Below are 13,689 nucleotides of genomic sequence, written 5' to 3' on the forward strand. Positions count from 1 at the left end.
CCAAGTTTGACAAGGTTATGCCATCACAGTTTAATATATAGACCAGCTGCACAAGCTCTTGGTCCCTAAGCCATCAATGAACCTTGAGCTTCAGCGACCCTCCCTCTCTCTGCTGTACTAGGTGTCCCTCCTTGGCCCACTTAAGGTTAATAATAGATGTTATGTTACAGCAACATCTCACAAGTTCTGCCACTTTGAAGATGCTCTGATCAGAATGAGATTTTATGGTCAAGAGGTTAAAGAAACTGGCTTTTAGCCACACTTAAACTCTTAACCTTTTCACCTGGATCCCACGGGAACATTTACAGTTCTATTAACATGAAGTATAGACATGCCAAATAGGTAGTAGTGTCTTTAACAAGTTCCTGAAAGACATTAACACTGTCTTTATACAAGACTTGTTGACATCTTAGAGTGCAGATTAAGTTAAATTGGTTGGTCTTCCATCTTTTTTTTATTTTTTTATTTTTGGTGTCGCATAATTCCAGAAAAGTCAGTTCTGTTTACTAATTAGTTGACTGGTGAACACAATTGGTTTCACAATATTTCATTTGGCAGAATCAAAATAAATAAAACACAAACAATGCAGTTTTTATGTATTACTTTCCTTCCACTTCACTATCGTTAACAACTAACTATCGTTTTGGGTCTTTAAAATAAAAAAAAATTAAAAAAACATAAAAGTTTATGGTTGTAGTGTTAAAACACAGATAAACATTTAGGAGGTATTTATATTTTTTCATTGTACTGAAGACGTCAAAGTGATGCTGTTCAAATCTGCTTCAACATCTTTACTTTTTTGTCAGGCAATTTGCTGAGCTTTCTTTAAAAAGCAGGAAGGAATAGAGTTAAATTGCTGTGAGATTACAATACAAGCAGTAATTTGTATAGTTAGAACCGCTACTGGAAAAGGAAAACTGGTCACGCTGAACTCAACCTATAATATCATATGACGTGAAAGGCAAAAATAATTATTTCAGTAAGAGTTCTTTGAAGTAAAAAATGGGATAGGATGAGTTTAATCCTACATTTTAGGGAGAGTGTCTGGATTTTCCAACGTGCAGATAAAACAGAAAAAATAAGCAGCAGCGGTTCAGCTGGGAAATTTTTAGTACATGTTGGCCTCATACCTTTCTTTCCCTCTGGCACCCCACTGTCTTGCCCTGTTTCTCCGTCTCTGTCACCCTATTTTTTTTCTTTGCCAAATTCACACTCAGTTCTCCACTCATCATGGTAATACCCCGTCTATTCAGCTCTGTTTTTGTTCTCCTGCTCCCCCTCAGCTTTTCCTTTTCCCTCCGCTGCTCTTGTTTTACCGAGCACAGATGTGGTTATATGGGCTTTTGTGTTTGTCTGACAGGTGTCAAGGGCATTCCATCTCAAAAAATTTCCCTTTGTCTCTACCACACAGCCATACACACACTCACAGGCATGAACAACACAACATGAGCAGCCCACCGCAGCATGATGTGTTGTTAATAGGTCTGTCAGTAGTGACAGTTTGGGAGGATGATCTGTTTCGCAGATGTCTTTGCAGAGTTGTCACTGGCACATCCTTGATGCGAGAATAAACACATTTGGATCTTGTCACAACTTTTAGAGCTCTATAAACAAGGTGACCAAAGACTATTTACTGTAAAAAAAAAAAAAAAAAAAAAAAAAAAAGGAAAGATAACAACAATAATAAAAAAAGAGAGGATAATAACAAAACAGAGGAGTTGATGTTTGTGTGGAGGAAATATGTTCTGACAAATGGCTACATGAGATTTAAAAGTGTTGATGTAGTAAACAGTACTGTTAAAAAAGTGGTCCTTAAGAGAAAATAAAGTTGTGTCTTATGCCCAGTTAGACATGGTGAAACCTCAAGGGGTTCTCAGATTCAAAAGCACCCATTTCCTCACTGTCACAATATCTTTGTGAAGTGTGAAACATGAAAGACAAACCTCTCTGTCGAGTCCAGGCGCCACTGTCATAATGTCCCCCGTCTCACTGTTGATGGTGAACATGTTAGGGATGGGGCTGTGCGGTGTCTGGGACAGGATCCGATAGCGCACCATTCCATTAGCTGTGGTGTTGTCATCGGCATCAAATGCAGATAGATGCATTACATAAGTTCCTGGCAAAGACAAAAGTTTGGTCAACATGCACATCCAAATGCAGTTAATTTTGCTCTTATTGCTGAAAATACTGCTTTCTATGTTATTGTTGTATTGTTATGTTTGGGTTTTGGTGTTAATTTGTGTTTTGATAATTTCCTTGTTTATTTCCATTCATGTACCAATTCCTGCATTCAATCTGCCACAGCTTGTCCACGTCTATAAAAGAAAGGGGATTTATCAAACCTGTTTTTTCTCAGATTCAAGACTAAACCATGAGCTACAAACACTCCTGGTGGGTTACATGATTTACAATGAATGAATATATGGAAAAAATAAACATTCCTACTGTTCTGTATGGTGGAGGATCTAAGGCACTGTTGGATGCTGTGTACTCAACAGAGTACACAGCATCATGAAAATGTTTGACAAAATAAAAAAACTAAAAATTAAAGAAATCTTGCCATTCATCAGGACATTTTTCTTAAACTCAGTTTCTCCAGAGGGATTTGTTGATTTTTGCCAGTCACTTGCACAGAGGCAGAATATCTCACATTGCATCACATTCGACTCTTTTCCTGAGTGTTCACAATCCTTAAGCTTTTGAGCTTGCTCTGTTTTAACATTTTCTGCTTTGACCTTTGAGGGGTTTTTTTTTCCCTGGCAATGGTTTTGAAGATGTTTTATCAAGCTACATACATCTCTGACATTTGACAGCAAAGAAACAACTTCAGCAATTCACAAACAGTTTGCAGGTGGAGCTCACACAGTGATTAATAAACATGTTGAAAAGAAAAAGGAAAAGCCTCTACCCAAGATTGGAAGTGACAGCAGATTACTCCTGTCAACTTCCATACATGAGAGCAGGACTAACTGCTCAGAGAAAACATCACATACATGCTATTTAATAATTACTTGTTTCACATTAATAATTTTTCCTGGCCTCACAGACATTTTCTTTTCAAACAAAATTACAACCTGTAATCACAATTTTTGCATTGGCATATATTTCTTCATACAAAAGTGAAATCTTCTCTACATTTGATTACAGTTTGGCAAATTCTATCTATAGCCATCCAATCCACAACATTTTTGTATTTAATAGAATAAAACCAAGTGATAAGGCAAACGGAGAAAGGGCAGAGAAGTGATGAATGAATGAAGGTGGAATTATGAACCAAAAGAGATTCAGACATGTTCAAAATTGTATTATTTATCATTTGCTTCAGTTTAAAAAAACAACATCCAAAAAATATACATTAAAAATGCTTCAGGGCTTCCAAGGTTTTGGGAGTGTTTTTCTATCATATGGGTGCAAAACCAAAACAGCTGGACCCACAGAATACTTTTTTGTCCCCACTCCCACTTAATCCAATACAAATCTAAATTAATCAGATTTTTGTTACTGAATCGTGACTGCATTTTTAGGATTTTTCTTACTGTAGTAGGATAGTTCAAATTCTGCAAATGCCTGTGTGGACATCATTTGCCAAATTTTCCCGCCCACATGTGGAAAACGCCTCAACTTTGTGCTTTGCCAGGCGACACTGACTCACAGTCAACGGGCTGATTAATGACAAGAGTTTTGTTCTTTACATCTGGCAGCGTAGCACCTTCCCACGGGATTGTGCTGATGTGTAACACATTTGATTTTCCTTTATTATGCTGTCCAACCACAGCAAAACTATTACTAATTGAAAGAAACATGTTTTTTTTCTAATGTTCTGTTTTGCTTTGACATGTTTAGTGTGGTACTTTATTTTTTGTTTTGTGCTACTTAAGCAAACTATCTAATCTGTTCTTTTTGAACAGATTAGATAGTTCAAAAAGAACTATCTAATCTGTTCAATTAGATATTTCTAATTGAACAGATTAGAACTGTTCTTCTCACATGTAAAACAAAATCACCAGAGACAAATATTGTGAGTTTAATTTATTGTGTCACTTTTCTCTCCATAAGTAAGAGATCATGAACTTTATCAACAATATTAATGCAAGCTTGAAGCAAATGAAATCTGAAATCCTGTTACTCAGAGATGATATCCCCCAACAGTCCTATAGATTATCTTCCTTGCTTACTGTTGCTAGGTAAAAATGTGCTAAAATCCATTTAAAAACTACAATGTGTTTGCAGGCATAAAAACAAATAATGTACAATTCAACTTTTGAATAGACATATTAATTAAGTGACAAGAAAGGTCTCATTTTAAGAAGTATTTGTTTACAGGGGCAGTATTGTTATGTAATATTACATAACAATACTGTATGCATTGTTATGTAATAGGGTGAAGAAATAGGGTGCAGTTTACATCCAAGCAGAAGGTATCACTACATAACTTACTGTAGGTGCCTAAATGCACGAGCCCCTCCTGATGAGTCACCCATTATTTGAAGAATAAGCCTCTGTGCTTCCATGAATGTTTTGCTTGTTTGCTTTCAAGTCTCCACTCTCTCATGAAACTCTGTGGGATCCCGCCGCCTGTCACCCAATCTCTCCATCTCTTTCTCCCTCTTTGCTAGTTGATTCTAATTGCCAGAGATAGTGATATCACGCCACTGACAGCCTCTGTCCGAGGATAATTGTAACCGCAGCTCCCATTTCAAACTTCATTACGTTTCAAAGCAACATTTGTCAATGACTCGGCCAGAGGGAGCACTCCAAAGCCCTCTTAGTTAGACAAGGAAAAAAAAAAAGATGTTATGAACAGAGAGCAGGAAAGAGAAGGAGAGCAACAGAGGACTGACTGCGTGTTTGGTTTGATTCCAAGTCGAGAGACTATCAGTCCCCGCCCAAAACTTTTCACTTGAGATGAAGGGATACAGTGAAAGATGAAGAATCACAATGTGTCACACATCACTGGGGTAATTTCATTAAGCTGCACTCATATGGGGTTTAATGTGTACCCTTTGTATGGGCGTCCTAAGCTGTGCCTGACAGGATTACGTCCCCATAATGACTCTTTAATTTGCAAACTAATTCAAGTCTGTAATTGGCCTTCCTTTGAAACCACTGAAGCTCCAAATTCTAAAAGTCTTTTTTTATGATTATTGTTCAGCTTAATGTCATGCATGCCATAGAGACTCATATGCTGTGTGGGGCAAGGCCGGGGGAACGGCAACAGAAGGGGGAAAGAAAAGATCATCCTGAAAAAATGCAGAATGAAAAAAAGTAAACAAAAAATTTAGGGATGAAAACGAGCACCTGGACACCTCTTCAGATCACCTCCAGCATTATAAAGTTGGGCTCATCAGACTCAAACTCACAAATGCCTGAACACGGAGCACAACTCTGGCATACTTCTGCTCCAAGGTTTGATAATAAACGAGCCAGTAGAAACTACATTTGGTACATTTAATCCTCAATATTTTCACCAGCACGAGAACGCTTATTGCTCTAAAGTCTTTGTTTTTCTGGGCTAAATGAAAAGCTGTAAGACACAGAGAGACTTATACATCAAAGGGAATGGAAAAGTCTCTGTTCTGCCCAATATTCACACTTGCACAACACTTGTAATGACAACGTTCTTTCCTATAATTCACACCACTGATCTTTTGTAGACTTACATTGGCTGCTGCAACAGGCTAATTTCTGGAATTGCTCTGGATAAATTGTCCCTTTACCTTCTCTTCTGTGTCATTACCTGGTTTAGAACCTTCATCCACAGAACCATTGTAGACCTGGTTTTTGAACTCTGGTCTGTTGTCATTCATGTCGATAACGAAGATGTACAGATCAATCGGGTTCTCGACCTGGTTCCCATTCATGTCCACTGCATGGGCCCGCAGCTGGGAGAAAGAAACAGAAAAAAGGTCCAGATTACAACTCAACACTCAGGAGGTTCATATGGAGGATTAAATGAAAGTAAGGCTCCAGCTTGAATAGGGCATTGAACAGAACTAATGTTCTTGTTGGAGAAAAATGACACAACTGTGGAAAGGCCCTATTGAGAGGAGCATATCAAACACTACCGCCATGAGTAAAGATACTGCAACTCTACTCAGCCTGTTGGTATGACACAAGTTCTGAACAATAGTTTGCACAAAAAAAACTGAACCACTCACAAATTGATATGAAATTACTACTGAATAATACAGCTGTAAAATGTATATTACCTTGCGCAGTAATTTAAGTTCACTAGAACCATCAACCATAATGAATCGTGTAGGGATTTTATGGTAGTGCAGCAACATGATGCATTATTTTCAGCAGTGGTTGCAAACAAAAATTGGAAAATCTGCTGTGACTTTTACAGTCCCTGTAAAACTCGGTAGTCCTTAACACCATCTTCCAACTAACTGTCTTCTAAAGAGATCTAACTAGAGTCCATGTGTGTTGTATAATCTCAGTATAGATTCCACTGTTCTGTAACAATTTCAAATTTTCATTGGAAAACATTAATAAACAAACAACAACTCATGGAACACTATTTGTTTCAGCAATCAGTAATTCTGCCATGAAGAACAATTTTTTTTTTGTTTAATTAGTCCAATGAAATGATTTCATTACCATTATTAAAACAATTTCTTTTAACAAACTAGGTTTTATTAATTGTGTATATTAACGTGCAGTCAAACACTTTCACTTTAAGGTGTAAAATATATGTATGAAGTGTCATTTTTACTGTGACAAAAGAAAAAAATGACTACGTTGACAGAATTACTACAATTAAAAAAGGAACAAGGAAAACGCATCAAAGGTTTAACTTAAAACATTTAGAAACTGGTTTCTGATTAATCATGATTACAAGTGTAAGTGAAAAGAAAAATTTTCCTTTTCACTCATTTGACAGAATTTGACTCTTTTTCCCAAATATATTTTTAATCTGTTGCTCAGATGGAGCTAAACAATGACTTATGTGGAAAACAATTATGCGTTAAAGCAGACGCATAAAAATTTTTTTTTTATAAAATGCAGTAAACAAAAAAAGTCCATATTGAGGTTTTTAGGGTAAGTCTGTTGTCTTACCCTATGAGTCTGTAGGGTGGTTTGTTTCAAGTTTTTTGTGGAACTTGCTTGATATCCTTGTAAAGTCAGTTTTTTTAGTCTAAATCTAAGATTTTATTTCTTCATGTAATCCCAGAATAACCTACTGATATTGAGCTCATGATGCTCAGGTGGCTACAAGAGACTTTCATTACCTAATTGCTTCAAACAGTTATTCATTATTCTGACTAGATCTAGACTTTTGCTTCGCCAAAGAATTTGGGTCTCATCCGAAAGCTTTCTAATAGAACTTAGCAAAAAGCACAGATGTCTATAAATGGAGAGAACCTGCAATATACAACAAAAACCACCAATGAAGTCTATAGAATTGTTGGTATATATTACATCATTCACTGGGTTTTCTCTTGACCCTAAGGAATCACAGAATTTTTACTCGGCAAAAGCAAGTGAGGTAAAGTCACTTAATGTTTAACCACCAAAAAGCCACAGCATCTCCAAACTGAAAAAAACCCCCACAAAAACATTTCTGTTGGCACATCAAGATAAGATCTTCATAATTGACTTCTACAGCAACAAAACTTTTAAAATATTTTTCCTACCATCAGGTATATAAGATAGCAACTTCAGAATACTGTCCCTGCAGAGAAATTGCCTTTGCAATGTATTCTTTCTCCTGACTTCTTATCTGTTCTCACTTAGCCTGCCAAACTTTTATCTCAGCAGGAACCAAACGGAAAACATCTTATTTCATGGAAGGCTGGCTCAGTCGTAAAAGTGAGGTGTCGGTTTCAGAATGACTGCACTGGATCCCCCGGCCAGCGTTCTGTCTGGTTTTGTTTGAAAGCGAGCCTTGAAATCTCTTCACTTCCCTTTGACTCTATGAAAAACAACAACCAAAAAAAAAAAACTGTCAGCACATCTGAAATTCAGCTTGGCAATGCTTAGATCGATGAAATCACAAGCTATGATTTCTCACAGTGTTTGGACCAAAAAACATGAAGCTTTACTCTTCCTCTGCTTATGAAGTCTGGAAGTTAAAAACAAACAAACAAAAAAAAAACTAGAGTAATGAAATAAATAATCAGGGACATTCTAAGGCCATATGCTTGTTTTATCCTCTGTAGGAGAAAAAAAAAGAGAACTAAAGAACAGAAGTGGCATTTCAAAATAAACTCCTTGATTCTCTCAAAAACTGTTCACTTTGCTTGGGAATGTTTATGTCCCTGAACATGACTTATTCGTTGATTTTTGTGCCAGTGTGAAGCAGCAGGGATGTTTACCTCAATCACAAAAGTAAAATGAAAGAAAAAGTACAACACATTCTGCTCCTACAATAAAGTCTTGCACATATGTTTTTTATTATGAATAAATGTTCACATTCAGTTTTCAAGCTGAGCTTCTGTCCCTGAATTCATTACTAGGCATTAACATCAAACGAAAGAATAAGGGATGAAAAAAATCCTCTTTCTGTGAATGGATGGGGAATGAAAGCGTAACATAAAAAAGAATGAATTATTGCTGCATATGTAATGTGTAAGTAAAATGTAATGTTGTAAACAGTAAACCTACTCACACATTTCATCATGTTACAGTTAGAAACTTCAATGTATTTAAGAATACTTTTATGTGACAAAAAATAGCCCATTAGACTTTTGGAGTATGTCTCTAACAGCCTTGCATGTACTGATATTAAAACTTTTGTCTGTTCTTTGTAAATTAGCTCAAGTTCAGTCAGATCACACTTGATGGAGAAAACTTTCCCCACAGAATGATGCTGCCATTAGCATGTGTTAATATTTAAACTAAAACATTCAATCTTTTGATAAAGGCACAGGCCAAGAGACTTGGAGCTTTAGTAAATACAGCTGTATTATGTTTTGTTCTGTCAGACAAAATTTGACGTTGAGGTATTTGGTTACAATGGGAAAATATGCAGAAATCTAAATGGGGTGTGAATATTTTTCAAAATTACCATAAGAACTCTCCCCCTCCTTGCTTCCATTTTATCACAAAGATGTGAAAATCCACTCCACAGTTCCTCATGATCTTCTCTTCACCAACATCCTCTCCATCCTTTCAATGTTCAGCAAAATGACATCTTCAGAACACCCTGAGGTGAAATTTAACTTTCCTCATTCAATATCCACTGCGATATAGCAGGCCAGGAGCAAGACCACTCAACAAAACCTACAGCCGCCCCGGTGTCGCAGCGCACAAACCCACAGCCTAATTCAATCTCAGCAGGAGTTAGGAGGTTGCTGCCTTGTTTAAAGAAGGCAAAACGTATTTCTGAGTTCGCATTAAAGTTATTATCTTTAAAACCAGGGACGGGGTAGAGACTGAACCAGCCAGTGCGCTACATTTGGCAAGAAACAGCATCATGATGAAGACAGCAGAAAACCGAGAGGCTTCAACACTTTTTTTTCTCTCTCTCTCTCTTCATAAGAATGCATCTTGTTGCTTGGCTGATTTTGAATTCTAAAGCACTCATTCTTCTGAAATAAAAAGAAGTAGAGCATAACTGTGTTCCATCCTTGCATGAAATATGAAGTAAACAAAAAAGAAAAGACCAGAAAGTCAAAGAGCTGCGGTCTGCTAAAGAACAAAGGGAAGAAATACATGAAAAGTTTCACATTTAAGTTTTTTGGATTGAAAAAATTAAAGTTCCATTAAGCCCAGCTGGGTGACATTAATGTTGAGTTTTTTAAATGTCACGTCCTTATGAACAATGCCAACATCAATTTAATCAGAGAAAGAGATCTTTTTTTTTTTCTCATATTCTTACATTACTCCTTGAATATGGAGCTGAAAGTCGGACACAAAAGCAGAAACTGAATAGAAATGCCCTACAAGAACATTTAATGTCAAAAATAGCAAGTTACTAAAATTTTTTTTTAGCATATATCACATTTGTTCTCTTGTTGTTTAGAGGTTATTTTGCTCAAGTGGGACTAGAAAAGACCACTTCTTCTGGTCATTGTTTCAGTCCTATATAGGAGTACACTTCAAAAAGAGTTTAGTTGGTGTTTTTTGTCAAGATAACATCTTTATGCCAGGACTAATTTACTCCCTGGAGAATACTGCATTGTAAAATGATGATCACTGCAATTATTGTCTGTCCCTGTTTATGTTTTCAGTTCTTGCAAGTAATGGGAAAGCCCCTGCTTCTGGACCTTACATCCCAATTCCTTGTGGTTTACAAAAAATGAACAATATTTCTTAGTTTTTTTTTATCCATTGGATAACTACATAAAAATTTGAAAACATGCTTGAAAAGCATTTTCTTTTGTGATGTGTTCTTTGCGCGTCCTAAGCATTTTTGCTATTGACCATTGCAGAAATGGTTGCTGCATTGACAAGGTTTACGCTAACTAAATCAATTCCACACCTTTTCTGCTTAAGCTATGCTGCTCTGAGAAGTTCTTCAAAAAGTGCTGTGAAATCCAGACCATAGAGGAACAAATCTGAAATGTAATCATTCATAGATGTGCCACCAGACTCACATGATAAGAAGATCGATGTTCTCGATCCAGAGGTTTGGTGACAAACATCTTTCCGAGCACAGGGTCGATGCTGAATACCTCATTGGGTGGTTGATCTGCTCCCACCCCAGTAATGCTGTATCGGATTGAGATGTCCTGGTCCTGGTCAGAACGAATCTGCATGACAAACAGAAAGAAAATGTCGACATAATGTATATTAAGTCTTCCAATGCATCTCAGTGTGTTTAAAAATGTGTCCTGTGTTTTGAGGATTTGACAACTGTACCCACAAAACGAAACAATTTGGATGTTTTGCTACTCAACTTTGAATTTATAATATACAACAATGGAGAGTCATAACTTTGGTCCAAAAACATGATATTGGATCTCTTTCACTCCAAATGTACATGAACAAAAAAGAGTGCACTCCCAACATAAGTTGAAGTTCTTTCCTCAACTTTAACCTCACCCAGGCTTAAATAAAATAGTCCCCTTCAAACTTACATCAAGAGGGAATTTCCTTATGTTTTTCACGATGTCTTCTGTGCTTCACCTCAACATACTTAAGAATTCCATTAGTGTTATACAGAGTACTGTGCACTCTGTTTGACTACTCTGGACTACTTTAAATTTAATTTCAGGATTTATTTGAAAGGATGGGTATGTGAAAAAGCAAGATACTGTAATGTGTGTAAGCCTCTGAATGCAGCTGCATTCTAAGTACAGGTGCACTGTGACCAAAAGTTACAAATTGAGAAAATCACTACATGAGCTTATCATTTGTATAATTAGGGAACAGGGTGCATAACAAGAGCCAAGTAACTTTTGAGTCAAGAAGTGCACAGAAGAAGAAAAATATTTAATATCTGCGGGATATGGGAAACTGAATGTTCTTTTAAAGAATAGGCTTGCATTTTGCTCCAGCTTTCCTTGGCAGATAGGCAGATAATAGGTGCATTAAGTGCACCATGATGCTTTGTGATTCGGACCGGAGTACTGTGTAATTGGGAGTCATTTGGAGGAGTTATTCAATTTAGAGCCCAAATAGAGTCCCAACCTCTGAGCTTCCAATTTCTATCCATTAACAGCCTGACAACTCGTGAAATCAACCAGTGTATCAAAATGACTCAATCATACACTTAAATCTGGTACATAGGCACATACTGTACAGACACGTATACAAACATGTACATGCACATACACAAATAGTCTTGCTTTTTTCTTCTAATCAGTGGCATAGAGCACAAGAGGAGTAAAATTGTCCGATGCTGTCTCTATCTTTTACCACTCAAGAAACCAATTTAGCCACACTTTTGACACAGTAGGAATTCCAACCTGCTGAGAAAATAGCTGGAGCAACTAACAAGGACGGGAGAAGGACATACAGTATTAGGCAGGTGTCATCTGGGCTCCCATAACTGCAGGAGTAAAAGCCTGTCACCATTACTGAAAGCAGTGGTTATAACTGTTTCCCTCCTCGATCCTCCTCTTCAGCATTGAAACGTTCATTAGTGCTCTGTTTCTTCAGCAGAACTGAGGTGTGTCTTTGGGATCAAAGAAATGTGATCGCTCGCACTCAGCTTCTTTTTAAGTCTTCAAGAGGATCTGTCACCACATCGGCTAATTCTATTTTGTGCCTATATGCATGCGTGTTTTCTTTGGAGAACAGGAGGGGAGGAGAGCCTCAGTAGGCTGCGTGCATATCTCCGTGAATTGCTGCTGACAGTTCTGATAATTAATGAGCTGCAAGCATTTACTGCTAATACTTCAAAGTAAGTCTAGCTGTTAAACGCTAACATAGAAACAAATTTCCAGCTAGTAACTCAGTTGAACTCTGAGCACAGTGTCTATGTAATGCAATATAATGCCACTTCCACTCCTATTTGAGCACTGCAAAATATAGGCAGATATCAAACTCTTTTATTACCTCTGTTTTACCCTCACTAAGCCCTTCTTCTCCCAATTATTGTCTTTATTTCTTTTTCTCTTTTGTCACTTTTTTTTGCCTGAATTCCACTCCTACTTACACCTGCCTTTTCCTTCCTCTGTGCTCTGTGAACCCTCCCTCTCCTCACTTCAGGGCTCTGTAGATACAGAAGCCATCCATGGAAAATGGAATTACTTAAATCCTTTGGCCTTGGCAGCACCGTGCAAATTCTCTCTAGTTAGGAAGTAATGGTTCTCCATAATTCCATTGGGATTTTCCCTTCTCCCAGATTTCCTACCTTTTGCCACATTGTCCTGCTTGGAATGTATTGGAAGTCATAGTCATGATTTCTGCACTCATTTTAGCCAGCTGATTCTGCCTCCCACAATATTCATGTACTATTTGTTTCTGTTATTCAAACACACACTTAGGTTTACATTGTGGTTTCTTCATTGCATAAAAAAAAAAAAAAAAAAAAAAAAAAAATCATTGTAAAAAGAAACTAGAAAATGACTTGGTTTTTAATCTTAAACTAGGCCATTTTGGTCAACCGCTCAACAAGCAGAGCAAAGGTATACTTTTTTGATTAATAATGAATGTGATGTATCTCATGTACATTCATTAAGACATCCAGTAATGGATTTTGGGAAAATGAATCAGCAGGTCATTCATGCATGTAAGTCGACCACTTTATTCACGTTATATTGGAAAAGACAGGATGTCATCATCAACAGCAAGAAAAATATCAATGTTCTTCTGACATTTTTGCTCCATAAACTGATATTTGTATTGTATATTTAATAAAGAGCTTAGAAAGATCCAAGCACAAAGACATTCTCTTAAGTTCATGGAGTTTATTTGCATTCATAAGTGGATATTTGGAGGCAAGGCTCTTCATGATGTATTAGAGCAATTCTTTTTCCTGGATGGAATGTTTATGAAGCACATCTTCTCTCTTGGCAATTTGCCATCAGCAAAGTCATGGCAAACGTTAAGTGCAGAATGTCTGACCACTCTATCTATTGGCAATGATAGAGCTCATTTAAATTACTTGTCTTTTTAGCTTAAGTTATACGTTTTCAGTGGGGGTTGGGATTTGGAAAGCATATTCCAAAAACCTGATGCTGGCCTATTTTATCCATTCCAAACATGTTTTGGAATGCCATGATCATCCTGGTGAAACACCCCACTGTCTCTGGGTTTTTAATAAACAGGTGTTTATCATTTGATTTGATTTTG

At 37.0% G+C, this 13,689-nt stretch overlaps 1 pseudogene; it reads right to left on the reverse strand.

Moving 5' to 3' along the window:
• The window catches only part of LOC122831333, a 256,610-nt pseudogene that overhangs the window by 31,263 nt on the left and 211,658 nt on the right, over positions 1-13,689 (reverse strand).

This window comes from Gambusia affinis, linkage group LG01, assembly GCF_019740435.1.
Source record: "Gambusia affinis linkage group LG01, SWU_Gaff_1.0, whole genome shotgun sequence".
Classification (NCBI taxonomy): Eukaryota; Metazoa; Chordata; class Actinopteri; order Cyprinodontiformes; family Poeciliidae; genus Gambusia; species Gambusia affinis.